A 15516-nucleotide genomic window follows, 5' to 3' on the forward strand; every position below is an offset into this window, starting at 1 on the left:
CACTCACTCACTCACTCACACTCACTCACTCACTCACTCACCTCACTCACTCACACACACTCACTCACTCACTCACATCACTCACCACTCGCTCTCTCTCTCGCTCGCTCGCTCACTCATCACTTCACTCACCTCACTCCACTCACTCACTCACTCACTCACCCTCACCTCACTCACTCTCAATCAATCAATCAATCAATCAATCAATCAATCAATCAATCAATCATCATCAATCAATAGACCGAGTATCAATCACCAGTTTATCGTGTCAGTACCGAAATACAGGGAATCCAGCAGCGATATTCAGAAAAAGAGACGGACGTACAACGACCTTGACATGGTTGTCAGTATCGGCACATCGGTGGCGCTAGAAGGTACTGCGCTCTTCGATCAGTATCGTATACGTGGTCTTGCATCGCGCGGCGTCCTTTCCTCTACGGCCGACCCTTACCGAGGCCGGTCTGTGTAACAGGCCTTGAGGCTGGATACGATCGCGATGGCGACGCGTTATATAACTCTATATCTCTTCAACTCACTTTGCTTTCTTTTCCTTATCGTCGCAATTATCTCCACACTGGAAAGCGGAACGCCTTTTTAGCCTTTTAGCGCGCACGCCTTATGGCTTGATCAATCGCAAGCGGTCATAACCTCGCCGCTGTCTTCAGTAAGGGCGGCGAGTAATTGATGTGCACTGTGCAGATAAATGAAAATAACGGCGATGTGGCCTAGGGTGAAATAAGATTGAAAATACACACATAACGGAACATTATTTCATTATTATTTATTTATTTATAAATACTGCTGTCTCGATTTCGAGACATAGCAGGAGTGGGTACATATATTAGTACAAACAGCAAATTAAAGAAACGCTAAGATTATACAAACAGATAAAGATACGATATGCTTACATAGCTGTACAACAAAATCTTTCATCAGGTGCGAGTACAAACGTTTGTCCTACTCTAAATAAGGGAAAAGAAGAAAGGCAGTGATTATAAGAGGCTAATTCAAGGACAGGTTCAAGGTTGGAAGTAAAAATAGATAGATAGATAGATAGATAGATAGATAGATAGATAGATAGATAGATAGATAGATAGATAGATAGATAGATAATAGATAGATAGATGATAGATGATAGATAGATGATAGATAGATAGATAGATAGATAGATAGATAGATAGATAGATAGAATAGATAGATAGATAGATAGATAGATAGATAGATAGATAGATAGTAGATGATAGATAGATATATAGAAGAAAGAAAGAAAAAGAAAGAAAGAAAGAAAGAAAGAAAGAAAGAAAGAAAGAAAGAAAAAGAAAGAAAGAAAGAAAGAAAGAAACGAATGGTATGACAGAATAGAATGAGTGGAATTGAATGGGATGAACAAATAGAATCAACGAACGGAATTGAATGAATGGACGGTTGGATCATCCGTCACAGCGATTGATCACAGTTACTGGCAATCACGAAGGCTTGGCTTCATGCGACGCACTGTCAAAAATCGAAAAAAAAAGAAAAGACGAAAATGACTGAGTTCCTTATATTACACGGCCCGAAAGGGTGACCGTGGAATGTGTTTGCCCGAGTGACATTGATTGACCTATGCAACTCGCGCCTTAAGGTATATACACGTTATAGCCTCGCAAAACATGCTGCGTACACGTCGCAAGTCGAAATGGCGCCGCGGTTGCGTCACCCGCATTTACCGATTCAGTCGAAGATAACCCGTAGTTTGTTACATAGTGATAGTATAAAGAAACTGAACGTTTGAATCAAGGAAGACGCCCTCCCCTGGCACGCGTCCAGTATTATGCTAGAACTCGCGCAACGAAGGGACGCTTGTTACGTCATTTCGTCTCGTTATTTTGTAAACCCGGGAGACTTCGCTGACTTGACAGCGTGCCAACACACTCTTTGGTCCAGGCAATGCGGCAAGCCTGTTGAGTCCCACTGACATGCTCCAGTTTTAATATGTGGTGGTGTTTGACGAAAAAGAAATTCAAAGGTGGGAACAGTTTAAAACAACTCCGAGGAGCCAGCAACAGTATAGACTATTTCACGGATGGGTTCCGGTGCCACCCTATAGGGATGTAGCCTTGCCGTTTTTTGTCTTTAGCAACTAAACGAACAGCGCCACAGTAGACGCGTACGCGCGGGTACGATTGGGTTTGTGCGTTCGACGTTTCATGTCCTTATTTATTCAAGTCGCGATATGCAAAAGTAAGAAGGCAATCGCCCAACTGCCCAAGCTAGCGGCGTCAAGAAGCTTGCTGAATCTTATTAACTGTCCTGAATTCGCTTCCACAGAAATTGCTAAGAAAGTTTAGAGGTCTTAGAAATTCTGAAATACTTGTGTCGTAGCACACCGACTCTAGCTCTGTATGCAGGCAAAGCCCACTTTTGTAAGACATATATAATACAGCAACATGTCTTGACGCCGTAACTTCCGTTGGACAGGACGCTAATTGATCTTGGAATGCTGCCTATGGTATGCCTACCATTGTTGCGCTTCCTGGCCGCAGTGTCGCGCCCGACCGGAGTGGGATACATTGTCTTTTTATAATCGTACGTGAAGACATAGCCGATGGTGTCTTAAGCGAGGCTTTCGATTTCTGTTGGCACACGTCAGTCTATGCCATGCATCGCGAGGCCGCCCAGTCTAGTCTATAAGGAAAGCAAAACTCATTAATGCGCGCAAGCCTCGCCAATCTCTCTGGTTATTGCTTGCAAAATTCTCGCGCTTAATTAATCATCGTACACAGCCCTTCTCTCTATGCGTCGTATTCTCAAGCCCGGATTCGCTATTCAGCATCGCAACATTTTTTAGATAAATGTATCCAACGCATAGATATTTAAAGAAAAATCCTACATACTCCAAAACAGCTATTTTAAACGGAAGGGCCGCTTCAGGTAGCGCTGTTCTTGGTTAGCTAAGGATAAGAAGGAGTTCTTTTATTGTATATTTGCTCAAGAACGAAAATAGGCCCCCTAAGCACGTAAGGGGGGTGCCAAGTGTGCGCCGTACCTCTACTCAGTCGGATCTATAGCTGTCCCGTCACTGCTTAATGTGATAAGATTATGACCACGCAGGTTTCGGACTATAATGACGGCCGAAGACCTCTGGTGTTGCATTCAAAGTACTGTTTACCTGGCACCTTTACCCCCAGAATGCCGGGGACCAGAGGCGGGCCATTACGAGAAGCGCGCCATCGCTTCATTTTCATTTTTGCATCGATTGCGAAGCTGTTTTTCTTGTGAACGCGACCAGCGAGGGTGTGTCGCGCCTCGTTCACAAAGTTCCCACATTAGATGTTGCGAAATAGAGTGAAAGTGCACGCAAAACCCTATTGTCGGCGTCGAGATGAATGGCACCTCCGACCCCACTCCCCGACTAACCGCGAGCACCAAACAACGCGCGCCTTCGGAAATCGACGAATCTATAGCGGCCGTGTGCAATCATTCTTACCCAGACACGAAAGTGAAGTGGGGGATGAAGGGGGGTGGGGGTGCTATTTTGACGTCCGTTGCCCTGCCATAATTGCATAACGGTGTATAGCGGCCAATTTGCGAGCCAATACTCCGCCCCCCCCCCCCAACCCCCTTCTGCATGCTCTCTCCTTCTCTTTGCCGCCTCCTTATAGAACGGCATTCCTACGAAGGTCGCTCGCTTGTCGCCGCTGTGCGAGCACGGTTCAGTGCTGTCCTGTGTGACAGCGGTTGTTTGGGGGTCCGCCGCGGCAGTGTTTTTAATGCAAAGAGAAAAAAAGAGAAAGGCAAGGCCAGCCGAACAAATACAGGAACGACACCGGCCAGCTGGGCGTACGTGCAACGAGAGAACAAAACAGGCGTGAAATCACCGCGGAAAAAAAGGGGCGATGCCGGATAAAGTGCGCCTATAGGTTACCGTCACTCGGTATGCAAGTTGTACTTGTGCCGACATATACCTTATTTGCTCGTGTAAGGCCAGCCGATCGTCCACATTGGAACGCGGAGGTTTATGGAAAAAGAAAAGAAAATTCAAACGGTATTTCTGTCGTTGGATAAATGAAAAGGTCATGAAATATGTAGGTCCGTTCAATTCACCCTGCAGTATGTGGAACTGGTTCACAGCGGTTAAGTGCCAGTCCTGCACTTGTGCAGAAACCACCCTTCTCCTCCTGCATGAGTTCAGCGCTATTCTCTTCGCCAGCGCAGTACTCTAAAATTGTTCTGCACTAAGCTTGCTCTGGATGAATGGAATGTCATAGTGCACAGGATGTCACGGTACACTGTGGTGACACAATATCGAGGCGCAGAAATTCCCCCAATGTGTTCTGAAGCGCAGGTCAATCGAATCTAACTCACAACGCTCGATTGATTATCGTCGAGTAATGATTAGCAGTAAGCCTTGCAGAAAAGATTTCCAGCGTTTCGTCGTATCTTTTTTCTTGTACTCCGAGTCCCTCTTTGAGCTGCTTGTTCAGAGCATACCTTTCCATTATTGCAACACTATTGAAATCACTCACTCACTCACTCACTCACTCACTCACTCACTCACTCACTCACTCACTCACTCACTCACTCACTCACTCACTCACTCACTCACTCACTCACTCACTCACTCACTCACTCAGTCAGTCAGTCAGTCAGTCCGTCAATCAATCAATCAATCAATCAATCAATCAATCAATCAATCAATCAATCAATCAATCAATCAATCAATCACAGTATTTCCAAAGCGTGATTAGAGGCTAAAAATTCCGCTTACAAAAGCTGTAGAGGCGCATTGCTTCGCATCTGCAAAGATTGCATCAGGTCAGTCTCGCGTGAGCACAATCACCCCATTAATACTGCGACCGATAGCAAACAAGTGCGGGTTTTGTACAGGTGAATACGGCACCAACTCGGGGTGGCCGAGAGAGCAATGAGCCCCGGCTGAAATTGTGGGCGTGTACACTGCGCCGTCCTTTCATACATCGCTGCTCCCGGCGATGTATGAGCGCGCCTTGACGGAGGGTGGCATTCGTCAAACGGTGGCGACGTGATGGAGAGAAGGAAAAAGAAAAGGCTAGGAGGGTTGTGGCGGGCCCGCATCAATAAGGCCCCATTCTTTGCTGAGCTGTATACGGACAGCAGGCAGGCTGCAATGGATAGGCGACTCAGCACATTATTGTCGGCGTTGCGTGTGGGCTGCTGTCAACACTGCTACCTTAGCTATTACCTTGTGTGCCGTACTGATATACAGCTGAACGCCGCTACAACGAAATTGCATTTATAACGAAGGATCCCTTGCGTCGTAGCTACATTGAGAGCATTACAGTGTGTGGACATTACGTCGAAGTAATATTTAAAACGAAAATATTCTTGAAGGTCCGCAGCACGTGATTACAAAATCATTGGACTGTATTGAAAAAGGGGGTATGTTGTGGACGACGGATTCGTGATACAAATCCACGTCTCGCTTCGTTGAGAGCCTGGCAAGGTAAGCTGTATCAAAGGAACACTAAAGCGAAAAAATGAATCGGTTTAGACTGATAAATTGTACTCTGAGAACTCTAATGCCTTTAATTTCACTGCCATAGGTTTATCAGTAGAGGAGAAAATCAAGGTGAAAGTTTCATTTTTAAATTTCGCGCCGAAATCTCCGCGCGTGACGTCACGGATTTCAAAGCGTGGGCTTTGAAAAATTGACACTACGTCAGACTGTGAGTCAGGACTCTGGTTACATTAGTCACACCAAGTGTAATAATATCACCATCACTAGCTCCATCATTTACAAGTGGCTTCATCAATTCTCGTTGAATTCATCAATTTATGGCAGCGACATTGAAACGTTGGTTTCGATATCGCCCGCCAATAAAGTGATACGACAACACTCTCGCGGTTATTGTATAAGGTGGTGACGTTTCTGATCCTTTCTTTCTGTCTTTTTTTTTTTCTGCAGAAAGCCGAGCCCGTGAAGAAGAGGTCTCTCACTGACTGCAGCCAGTGAGTATCCAACACTGCAACGTTTTCTGTACGCGCTTACGATTTTACGTAAAATTACGAAAAAAATATTTGTTGACGCGACAGTGTGAATGACCACGTGTGAGTACGTCCCCCACTAGTAATTAAACGCTGATTTGTCACGGCGTCTTATATATTCACCGACCCTAACGCATACGTCTTTATGAAGAGGTGGTCAGGACCTTCATGATCACTATACACATGACTTCGTTGTAAATGCCACGCACTGTGACGCTCGCAGTGTAGCAAGGACATAAGGAATCATTCGATATAGCCATGATTTCGTTGTCGAGGCATTAGGAGGCTCTTGCTTGTCCTGCTGTTTTGTAGATACGATTTATATTCGGCAAGTGGCGGCACTTGTCAAGCTGGTGTTATAATGAAAAAAGAAATACTCGAAAAGCGTATATATAAAAAAAAAAGGTTACAAGTTTGGGTACTACGAGTTTTGCGTTCCAGTGTATAACAAATCGGCATGACTACAAACACAGAAGAAAAAAAAGAAGAAACGAACAGGCCGCAAACAAAAATTTAAACAAGAAGAGCCCCAAATGTGAGTTTCGTGCGAAAACTACTATATGTGTATACTTATATGTGCAGTCCCACATATGTGGGCCACCGAGTGTGTGTATATATATAGTATTACCTCCGATTCAGCGCGTGCATATACATAGCGTGCAAGGTATACGTAACGCATTTACGCGGAAAGAAGCGCGGGTGTCGGAACACGCTGATCGCGTGTCCCGACACCATCACGCCTTTTTTTCTTCAGGCCGGGCCACCGCTTCGGCGCCTATATACATTTTTCGCGGTCATCCGAAAGCCACAAAGAAAAGAAGGTGAGGACGATGCTGATCATAATCATCGTTACAATGATGACCATGCGTCTTTCGGATGAGAGAGACAGCGAGACCGAAAACGCAACGCAGCACCGGGCGCGTGCGCATACATTTAAACTAGGCCAAAGAAGAAGAGCTGGAGCGGGGGGACGGGGGGAGGGGGGTGCGGTGTAAGGGGGGTGCCGGAGGGGCGTGGAATTGGTGCGGTGGGCTTGCGGCGGCGGCGGAATCGACGGGTTCGCGTTAAGCTGACGACTTTTTGACCGGCCCGTGTGGGTATAACCAGTTCTATAACCGCACCGCGTGCGGTAGACGACGATGCTGACGACGGGGCGACATCGTTACGTGGTTACTTGTTCTTATTTCTTCTTCGTCTTCTGTTCTCACTGCCTTCTTGCCGCGGTTGTTCCCCTTTCCCGGCCTGTCTTTTTGAACTCCCTTTATTGTTGCTTCGGCGAGTGTGTCCCGGTTGGGAAGGGATGTGCCTGGTGGAGGGTTCAGGGCGGTATCTGGGCCATTCCGGGTCAGGAGAGATGCGCGCGTCGCCGGCGGAAGGTTGCGAGTTTTGTTCTTTTTTTCACGGTCATATAGCGGACTTGACCCAAGTTGCGCAGACTTTAGACTTCCTCGTCGCCTGTACAGAGAGAATGTAACCCCCCCCCCCTTCCCCTCCTTACATCCCTTCTCTGTGTGCTCAGCGTTATGAGGTATAGAGCTGCCTGGAGGTTAGGCTGAGATGCCGAGTCGTCTTGGCAATAATGAGTGATTGCTCGGCACAAAGGAGTCGCCGCTCGCGGATGTGTATAGTCGTGGCAGTTGTTAGGGTGCGGTTAACTAAAATTAGCGATTGGGTGTTAAGAAGACATTAATTACACGAGCAGGACGTCGGCGCGAGTACTTTGTATTATGGATGGTTAGAGATGCGTCGTTAGAGAAAATTACCATCGGTATAACTGCGTATATGCGTGATAACCAGTGTTTTTTCTGTACGATCACGTGGTAGCCAGCTTCACCGTGGTTTAAGTACGCTCAAACCGATCTTCATCAGAGTCGTCGTCAAACTGTGATCGCTTTGCATCGATAAGGAGTGGCACGTGGCGTAGAGATAAAACATTATAATTGTAAACATATTGCAAATACATCTATTGAAATATATTATCCACCTGGTGTCTATTTATTTATTTATTTATTTATTTATTTATTTATTTATTTATTTATTTGTTTGTTGCACGCGGAAATGACCACTAACAGTATCGTTTCTTTTTCTGGAGGGCTATGGTCAGATCGACACTGCTATCACTGGGAATCGAACTCAGAACCTCGCGCAGATGGGCGAACCTGTGAAAAAAACAAAAACAAAAACAAAGCGAGACTCGGGAGGCATGATCTTTATCCAAATACAAGGCAAAAAGCAAATTGTCACCGTAAACCTTCAGATTCAAAGTACATTTGTACTATGCACATACAATGCTCTACAACAGAAACACGAATATGTTTCGACGAAATCTGTATACTCTGTAACGTGATTCATTAATTTTTTTGTATGCAGCCGTACCTCTGCTTGTACGCTAATGAAATGTGAAATACTGAGACGCCAGGCAAATGCTGTTGAAGCAAACCTGTATAGACACTACAAATGTTCCGGGGTTTCATGTGTCTCAAAGACGCCACCACTGTGTACTTTCGATTACACAACGCCCTGCTTGTCCGCCGCGGTGGTATAACGGTTACGGTGCTCGGCTGCTGACCCGAAGGTCGCGGGTTCGATCCCGGCCGCGGCGGTCGCATTTCGATGGAGGCGAAATGGTAGAGGCCCGTGTACTTAGATTTAGGTGCACGTTAAAGAACACCAGATGGTCGAAATTTCCGGAGCCCTCCACTACGGCGTCTCTCATAATCATATCGTGGTTTTGGGGCGTTAAACCCCAGATATTATTATTATTACACAACGCCCTGTTTTTTTTTTTCTTTTTCGTTTCACGGTCAACCGTAATCGGCGAACATGCACGACTCGCGTGGGATTTGAAAGAGATACTTTATTTTATTCAGCGGCTGCACGCGCGGACGCGGTTAAACATGCGCGCGCGCATCTGCATTTTGAACCAAGTTATAGAGCGGATGAAGTGAGAGCAGTGAGATGGCGCTCTGCCAGAGCATGCGAAATTTGCATGCTTTCTCGAACACGCTGCAGTGGTTGCTAGCACGATCTGTTCTGCACACAGCGGTGGTGGCGGCGCCCGTCGTTACAGCCTCCGTACGTTTTGCACCTTCCTCCGCTTCAATTCTTCTTCATCTTCTTCTTCAGTCATATTTTTTTTTTTTAGTAGTCGCGCGTTCGCGGCATGCTCAGACATGGATTTATGAATATGGATTCGCGGAAGTCGTAAACGACTTGCCAAGCTGTGCCGCGTGTAGCAGTTCATATCGCCGATTTTCAAGAAAGAAAGAAACTATTGTAGCGGAGCCGGTCAGGCTTTTTTGTTCTTCTCGTGTCTCGCTTTGACGTTCTGATCTTTTCTTTCTTTTCTACACGTGCCTAGTTGCCGTAGTAGGAGGGCGTAGGAAGAGAACGTTTGGCGCAGCATAAATCTTCGGCACCCTACTTCAACAGGTGATAGCGGGAAAAGAAAGTACGAAAGAAACATCGAAAAAGAAGAAAAAAAGAGACAGGTTAGAAACGGAAAGACACTAAGACTGAAGTCACCTTAGCGGAGGCGTTGTATTGAGAATAAGAAAGTGAGTCTGCGGGAAAGAGTAGGAAGGCGACTTCTAACCGGCTCCGTCTCGCCGGTGCGGATAAGTTGTAAAACATTTTAACAAAGAAACGCAGCCCCAGATACAGTCATTAAAGAGGGAGAGAGAGAGAGCAGAGACAACGAGACCCGCCTGAGACCAGGCGTCACTCGAAAAGTCTTGCGTCAATTGGGCAACCGCTGAGACTTCGAAACCGTACCCTGGGCACGTTCCCCAGTCGGTAGCTGCCGCCTTACGGTGTAGTAGATTTTCTTTAGGAACGACAGCACATACAAACACACACACAAGCACATAAAGATTCGAACGCGCGACCTTGAAAACAACTCGCTCGCTCGCAGCTATGTGCCCAGCGTGCGCGAGCGCGCTCGCGCTCTAGCAGGCGACGTTTCGGCTGCGTCTGGGACTGCTCTCCCCCTCTCGTTTCCAGACCGCCAGGCAAACTGGAAGAAACGATGCGTCCGTATCTGTATTCCTCTCCTCACCTCTTCTTCTCCTCACCCCTCAGCTACAGACGTTATAGCGACGGGCCGCCCTTGCATTGTTCGCTTTCTGTTTCGGTTTCTTGTCCAACAAATTCGCTCTCATCGACCTTGACGTCGAGTCGCGGCGCCGTGCGATAAACGGGCGAGCAAGGAAGGCGCCGGACCGTCCGTCCGTCCGGGCCGGCCAAGCCACCTGGGCTGACGCGCCGCGTGTAGCTCGACGCCAGTGACGCCTCGCACTGCCGGTCTCTTTCTTTTCCTCCGTGGGTCCCTGCTGCGATAAGCCGGTGTACGGGCGGGGGAAGTTCCGGCATCAAAAGCGGTGAACAGAGCTGGACGAAAGCCGTTATACAAACTTCTGATGGACACAGGCAATGCCTACAATATTCTGCGCTAGAAGAGGCGGAGGGATTCACTACAAGAATAACTGATCTCTTTATGTATGTATGTATGTATGTATGTATGTATGTATGTATGTATGTATGTATGTATGTATGTATGTATGTATGTATGTATGTATGTATGTATGTATGTATGTATGTATGTATGTATGTATGTATGTATCATCATCAGTATAACTAGGCCCACTGCAGGGCAAGGACATCTATCTATCTATCTATCTATCTATCTATCTATCTATCTATCTATCTATCTATCTATCTATCTATCTATCTATCTATCTATCTATCTATCTATCTATCTATCTATCTATCTATCTATCTAATCATCTGGATCCTTCAGTAGTTTAGCTTCTGGTCTACTTGCCTCGTCATCCTGCAAGCTTCCACGTCACTGCAGGCTAAAAGTGGCACGGCGCAGTGTTCCCGTAGCTTCATTACTTTTTTCTCTTTTCTTACGATATAGGATGTTGGTCTGTTCTTATTCTTTCTTCGCTAAGCCTCCAGCTCTCGACCCCAAAGTTTATATATAGAAACCTGGTAAAACGAACTAATTAGACTATAGTTCTCTTTGCATTTAGAACTAGTATAACTGCGCCTACCAGTTTAGCATTCCGCTTTAACCGCGATAGGCTTCCTGGAATTGCGTCTGCGTGCAGGTCCACATTACACATCCTATACGGAGCAGCACGCACCGGGGACGCACGCACCAGTCTTGCAGTGTTACGCGTCCCTAATGGTTCGCAATGAGCGCGAAGTGTCTACGTGTGCGTGTGTGACTCGCATGCGTTTCGATGAGTTGGTCTGCATGTCGGCCGCACGGCCTGCCTTAGCCGAGACAAGTGTTTCACGTATGTATCAGGGAGACACCCCTTCTCCCACCCTCCTCGGTTGGCCTCGTGAGCATAGCACACCCACTTGCTTAGTATTGGCAAGGTGAAGCCGTGTTCCTTAGAAGGAAGGAGACATGAAGGCGGCTAAGTTAAAATCTTTATTGCTCATTTCTCCTCTTTAAGTCGTGGCTTGCACATACAGCTCTCCCTTTAGCTCACACACACACACACACACACACACACACACACACACACACACACACACACACACACACACACACACACACACACACACACACACACACACACACACACACACACACACACACACACCGTTCTTGCAAGGTACATCTACGCTTCGTATAAGGCCTGGCGCCTGGATGAGAGTGTGTGAGAGATGGAGGGAGGGAAAGAGGGAGTACACATAAGAGCGCTGCGCCGTGCGTCGCCGCCAAAGAAGTACGAAACAAACAAAAGCATGGCATTGTTTCACTATCTTCTTCGGCGTCCTGGCGTCAGTGTCGGCTGAGGCTGACTTGTTCCTCCGCGTCTTTTGGTTCGAGGAGTGGTCGCTTCTTCTTCTCCTGCTTCGCATCCGGGATTTTAAAGTCACGCGACGACACTTTTTTTTTTCGCTTGCGGAACTGCCGAAGAACTCTGGCGAACGACGAGGGGGAGTGCCCATGTTTGGATCCATGCCCGAACCGATAAGCTTTGCGCTACACTTGCGCCATAGGCTGCGCCGAAACGGACAGTTAGCATGCATAAACGGTGCAGATAAAAATGTAAGCTTTGGGTTATCTCCACGTAAATTGAGCTATTCTTCGCAGATGCATGTTGTAAGGGTATACATGTCGCCGTTGTGTGGCAACGGTGATTGAAGCGCCCTGTGGAAAGAGGGCAGGTTTCTAATCCGGAAGAAATCGCTTCTTGAAGCGAGTAGTTAGATGTGGCAACGTTCCGTGATTTTGGCCAAAATTCTCAGTACTTGCTTGGTGTTATGCGCAACACTTGCTCGTTGTCGCTGTCGTCTTAGCTAGAACCTTGTCTCTTATTTCGTATTTTCTGTCATTAGTTTTTGAGCGGTTAAGCTTCAGGAGCACATGCCTTTGCTACAATGTGGTTTGGTTACAATAATTGTCGGGGCTTCATTTTCCAAAACCACGATATGATTATGAGCGACGCCGTAGTGGAGGTCTCCGGAAATTTCGACCATCTGGTGTTCTTTAACGTGCAGACAAATCTAAACACACGGGCCTTTAGCACTCCGCCTCCATCGAAATGTGGCCGCCGTGGCTGGGAATCGAACCCGCGTCCTCGAGCATAGCGGCTCAGCGCCTTAGCAGCCATGCTAACAGCACGGCTCAAGCTGGCGGAAGCTGAACGACAAGGAGTCACCATTCGGTTTGTACTTGGCATGTCCGTCACAACGCAAGAGATTGAACAACTTGTGTATACAAGCATCGCACTCGAGCAGCGTCAGCACCGAGTATATGCTTTCCCTGTACAACACGCGCATTTCTAATTTGGCGCAGCTGTTCCGGCAGTTGTGATAAATACGTTTCGTTTGCTAATATACGCGCGCATTGAGCGACAAGGTCTAACGCGCTTTCTTTCTCCTGCGCATCCACTTATGAGGACCTCCAAGTGGAGAACCTGGCGTCGACTAATTGCCCTGTGCACGCGCGCACCACACCACAAGACCTTGCACATGGCGCGGTCGCAACCATATACCCTTCTCTCCCAGGAACAGAGGCCGAGAAGGACTCTCCTTCCATTTCCTGTTCGTTAATTCCCCGTCGGATCTGCATTTTGCTACTAGCGTTTCCCCTTCCAGGTTCCTAGAACCATGACTGTCTTGCACTGCCTTAATAGAATTGGAGAGAGAGAGTATGTGAGGGAAAGGCAAATGGGATAAGCAGGAGACCATGTGGTTGTGTATCCGTGGTGTTGCTGGCTTCGAACGAAAAAAGAACCGTCGTTGCCTGTTATACAACCTTCGAGTCATCGCTATACTTGAAGTCAAGGGCAGTGTTGAAACTCGCGCATAGTATGGTTAGTTGAAGACTAGGCTCATTGGTTATGCAGCCTCGGGACCGCCGCGTTAATGCGCGCGCTTGCGCGCCCTTTGGTATATGGACGGAACGAGGAACATACGCATCGACCACTTATGTGAGGCTGTGCAACCGCTGCGGTGGAGTGGTTATGGTGCTCGACTGCTGGCCCGAAGGTCGCGGGACCGAATCCCGGTCGCGGCGGCAGCGTTTCTATATATGGAGGTGAAATGCTGTAGAGGCCGGTGTACCCAGATTTAGGTGCACGTTAAAGAATACAGGATGGTCGAAATTTCGGGAGCCCATCATTACGACGTCCCTCATAATCATATCGTGGATTTGGGTCGTAAAACTCCCAATATTATGAGACTGTGCCGTGAACACTCGTGCCTCGAATGTTTGCTTGCTGTTCTAGTTGGTTCATTGGAACTCATGTAACAGCGCGAAAAAGTGGAGAGGACGACGAAGGACACAGATTGCAAACAGCGCTATTTATACGCTATCGTCGTCCTTACTACTCTTTCGCGCTGTTACATCAGACGTGTCACGAAGTTTCAAATGGTCATACGCGAAATGCGTGCAGTGTAGCTGGAAACCTCGAGGATGCTTTTGCTCGCCTAAAGTCTGATTGCTCAATAAAGATGGCGCACTTTAGCGCTATTGCGTATAGATAGAAAGAACGCGTGTGTGAACGAAACGACCTATTGGTTAGCTTATTTGAAAACATCGGCGCTGCAGAGACGCTCTGTGCACATCACGTTGAGACAGAGAGAAAGAGAGAGAAGAGAGAGGATGCACTGCGACAGCGTGGCTACAAGGAAAAAGGGCAATGACAACTGAGTGTACAGTCGGCGTCAAAAGTATAGAGACCGCGAAGCGGAAACCAGGCAAAACATGATGTTGGCCAGCGCTAATGACAACTGACGGTCGCAAGGCGAGTTGCGAGTCAGCGCCTGTGCTGTTCTCTATTCAACCGTCCCTTGACATTTGCGCTGTTCAACATCATGAATCAGGACCAACTTGTCCAACTTTCCACTTGAAGCAGGAAAAACCTGAACGTCCCGACGTGGGAGACCCGAGCCCGGATCATCATAACCAGCAGGGCAATCAATAAAGTTGTATACCTGCAAACTAGGTCTGTGAAAACATTGAACTTCCCAGCAATTTGTGACTGTATTCGGTCGAACCGCACAGTACATGCCGTTAGCGCATTTTAGAACAGGCCGGAAACCTAAGTTCAAGGCCGCCTTCGGAAGCAGCGGGAATGTTCAGTTTTAGGGGCGAAGCTCCTTAAGGCGGCACCCGTTCGTCCCCGTCGTAGTGCGTAACCAGTCTTAACTCTAGTACCAGATCTTGACCTCCAAGGTGGTGCCGGTGGGAGATTTCTCCTGTGCGTTGTTGAACAATGAAAAATTCGCAGCGTGCCGTTAACTAAAAGCCGAATTCTTCTGTCTCTCATTCCCCATCAGCAGCCATTGGCATGATCCAGTAGGAAACGTTAGTGGAAGTAGAAGTGTAAGTGTTAGCTAAAAGCCGACTTCTGTCTCTCATTCCCATTAGCAGCCATTGTTCACCTCCAAGCTAGTGCTTGGTGAGATTTCTCCTGTGCGTGATTAAACAATAAAAATTTTGTTCAAAACGCCGTTGATTGATGAAATAAACCAACGAAAGACGCCAGATGTTTTCTAAAAGCAAAACGAAAGAACGCCAGATGTTTCTAAAGCAAAATGAAAATACGCCAGCTGCTTAACGAAAGACGCCAGATGTTTTCTAAAGCAATGGTTTTCTAAACAATGAAAATTCACAGCGTACATGTAAAATTAAAGTGAGCTGCATGTCGTCATAACTCTCATCGAACCTTTAGTATAAAGGCGCCCGATCTCACGTCGGTGATGATGTACTGGGCAGAATTCACGGAAGATTCACGGTTTACCGATGAACCTCCGCAGCTTCGCTCACTCATCATCATTCACTCCGTGGATATGCTGTGATTTTTTCTTCTGTCTCGTGGTCTCTAAAGTTTTGACGCAGACTGCACATCGCAGTAATTGCTATGATGTAACGGAAAGAACGCGATCATAGTCTTGAAACTGTAATTATCGTGCAGCTAAGCTAAATTCCGCGCGCACATCAGAGGAACGATCCCGTAAACAATCAAGGACAAGCTG

General features: G+C 47.2%; 1 protein-coding gene across 2 annotated transcripts in view; it reads left to right on the forward strand.

Moving 5' to 3' along the window:
* The window catches only part of LOC119396334 (PR domain zinc finger protein 1), a 182541-nt gene that overhangs the window by 98561 nt on the left and 68464 nt on the right, over positions 1-15516 (forward strand). For both annotated transcript variants that reach the window (XM_037663511.2, XM_037663509.2), the window contains exon 3: positions 5927-5970. The gene's annotated coding sequence lies outside the window, so the exon portion shown is untranslated. The remainder of the gene's footprint in view (positions 1-5926; positions 5971-15516) is intronic.

Source organism: Rhipicephalus sanguineus, chromosome 6 (genome assembly GCF_013339695.2).
Source record: "Rhipicephalus sanguineus isolate Rsan-2018 chromosome 6, BIME_Rsan_1.4, whole genome shotgun sequence".
NCBI classification, from domain to species: Eukaryota; Metazoa; Arthropoda; class Arachnida; order Ixodida; family Ixodidae; genus Rhipicephalus; species Rhipicephalus sanguineus.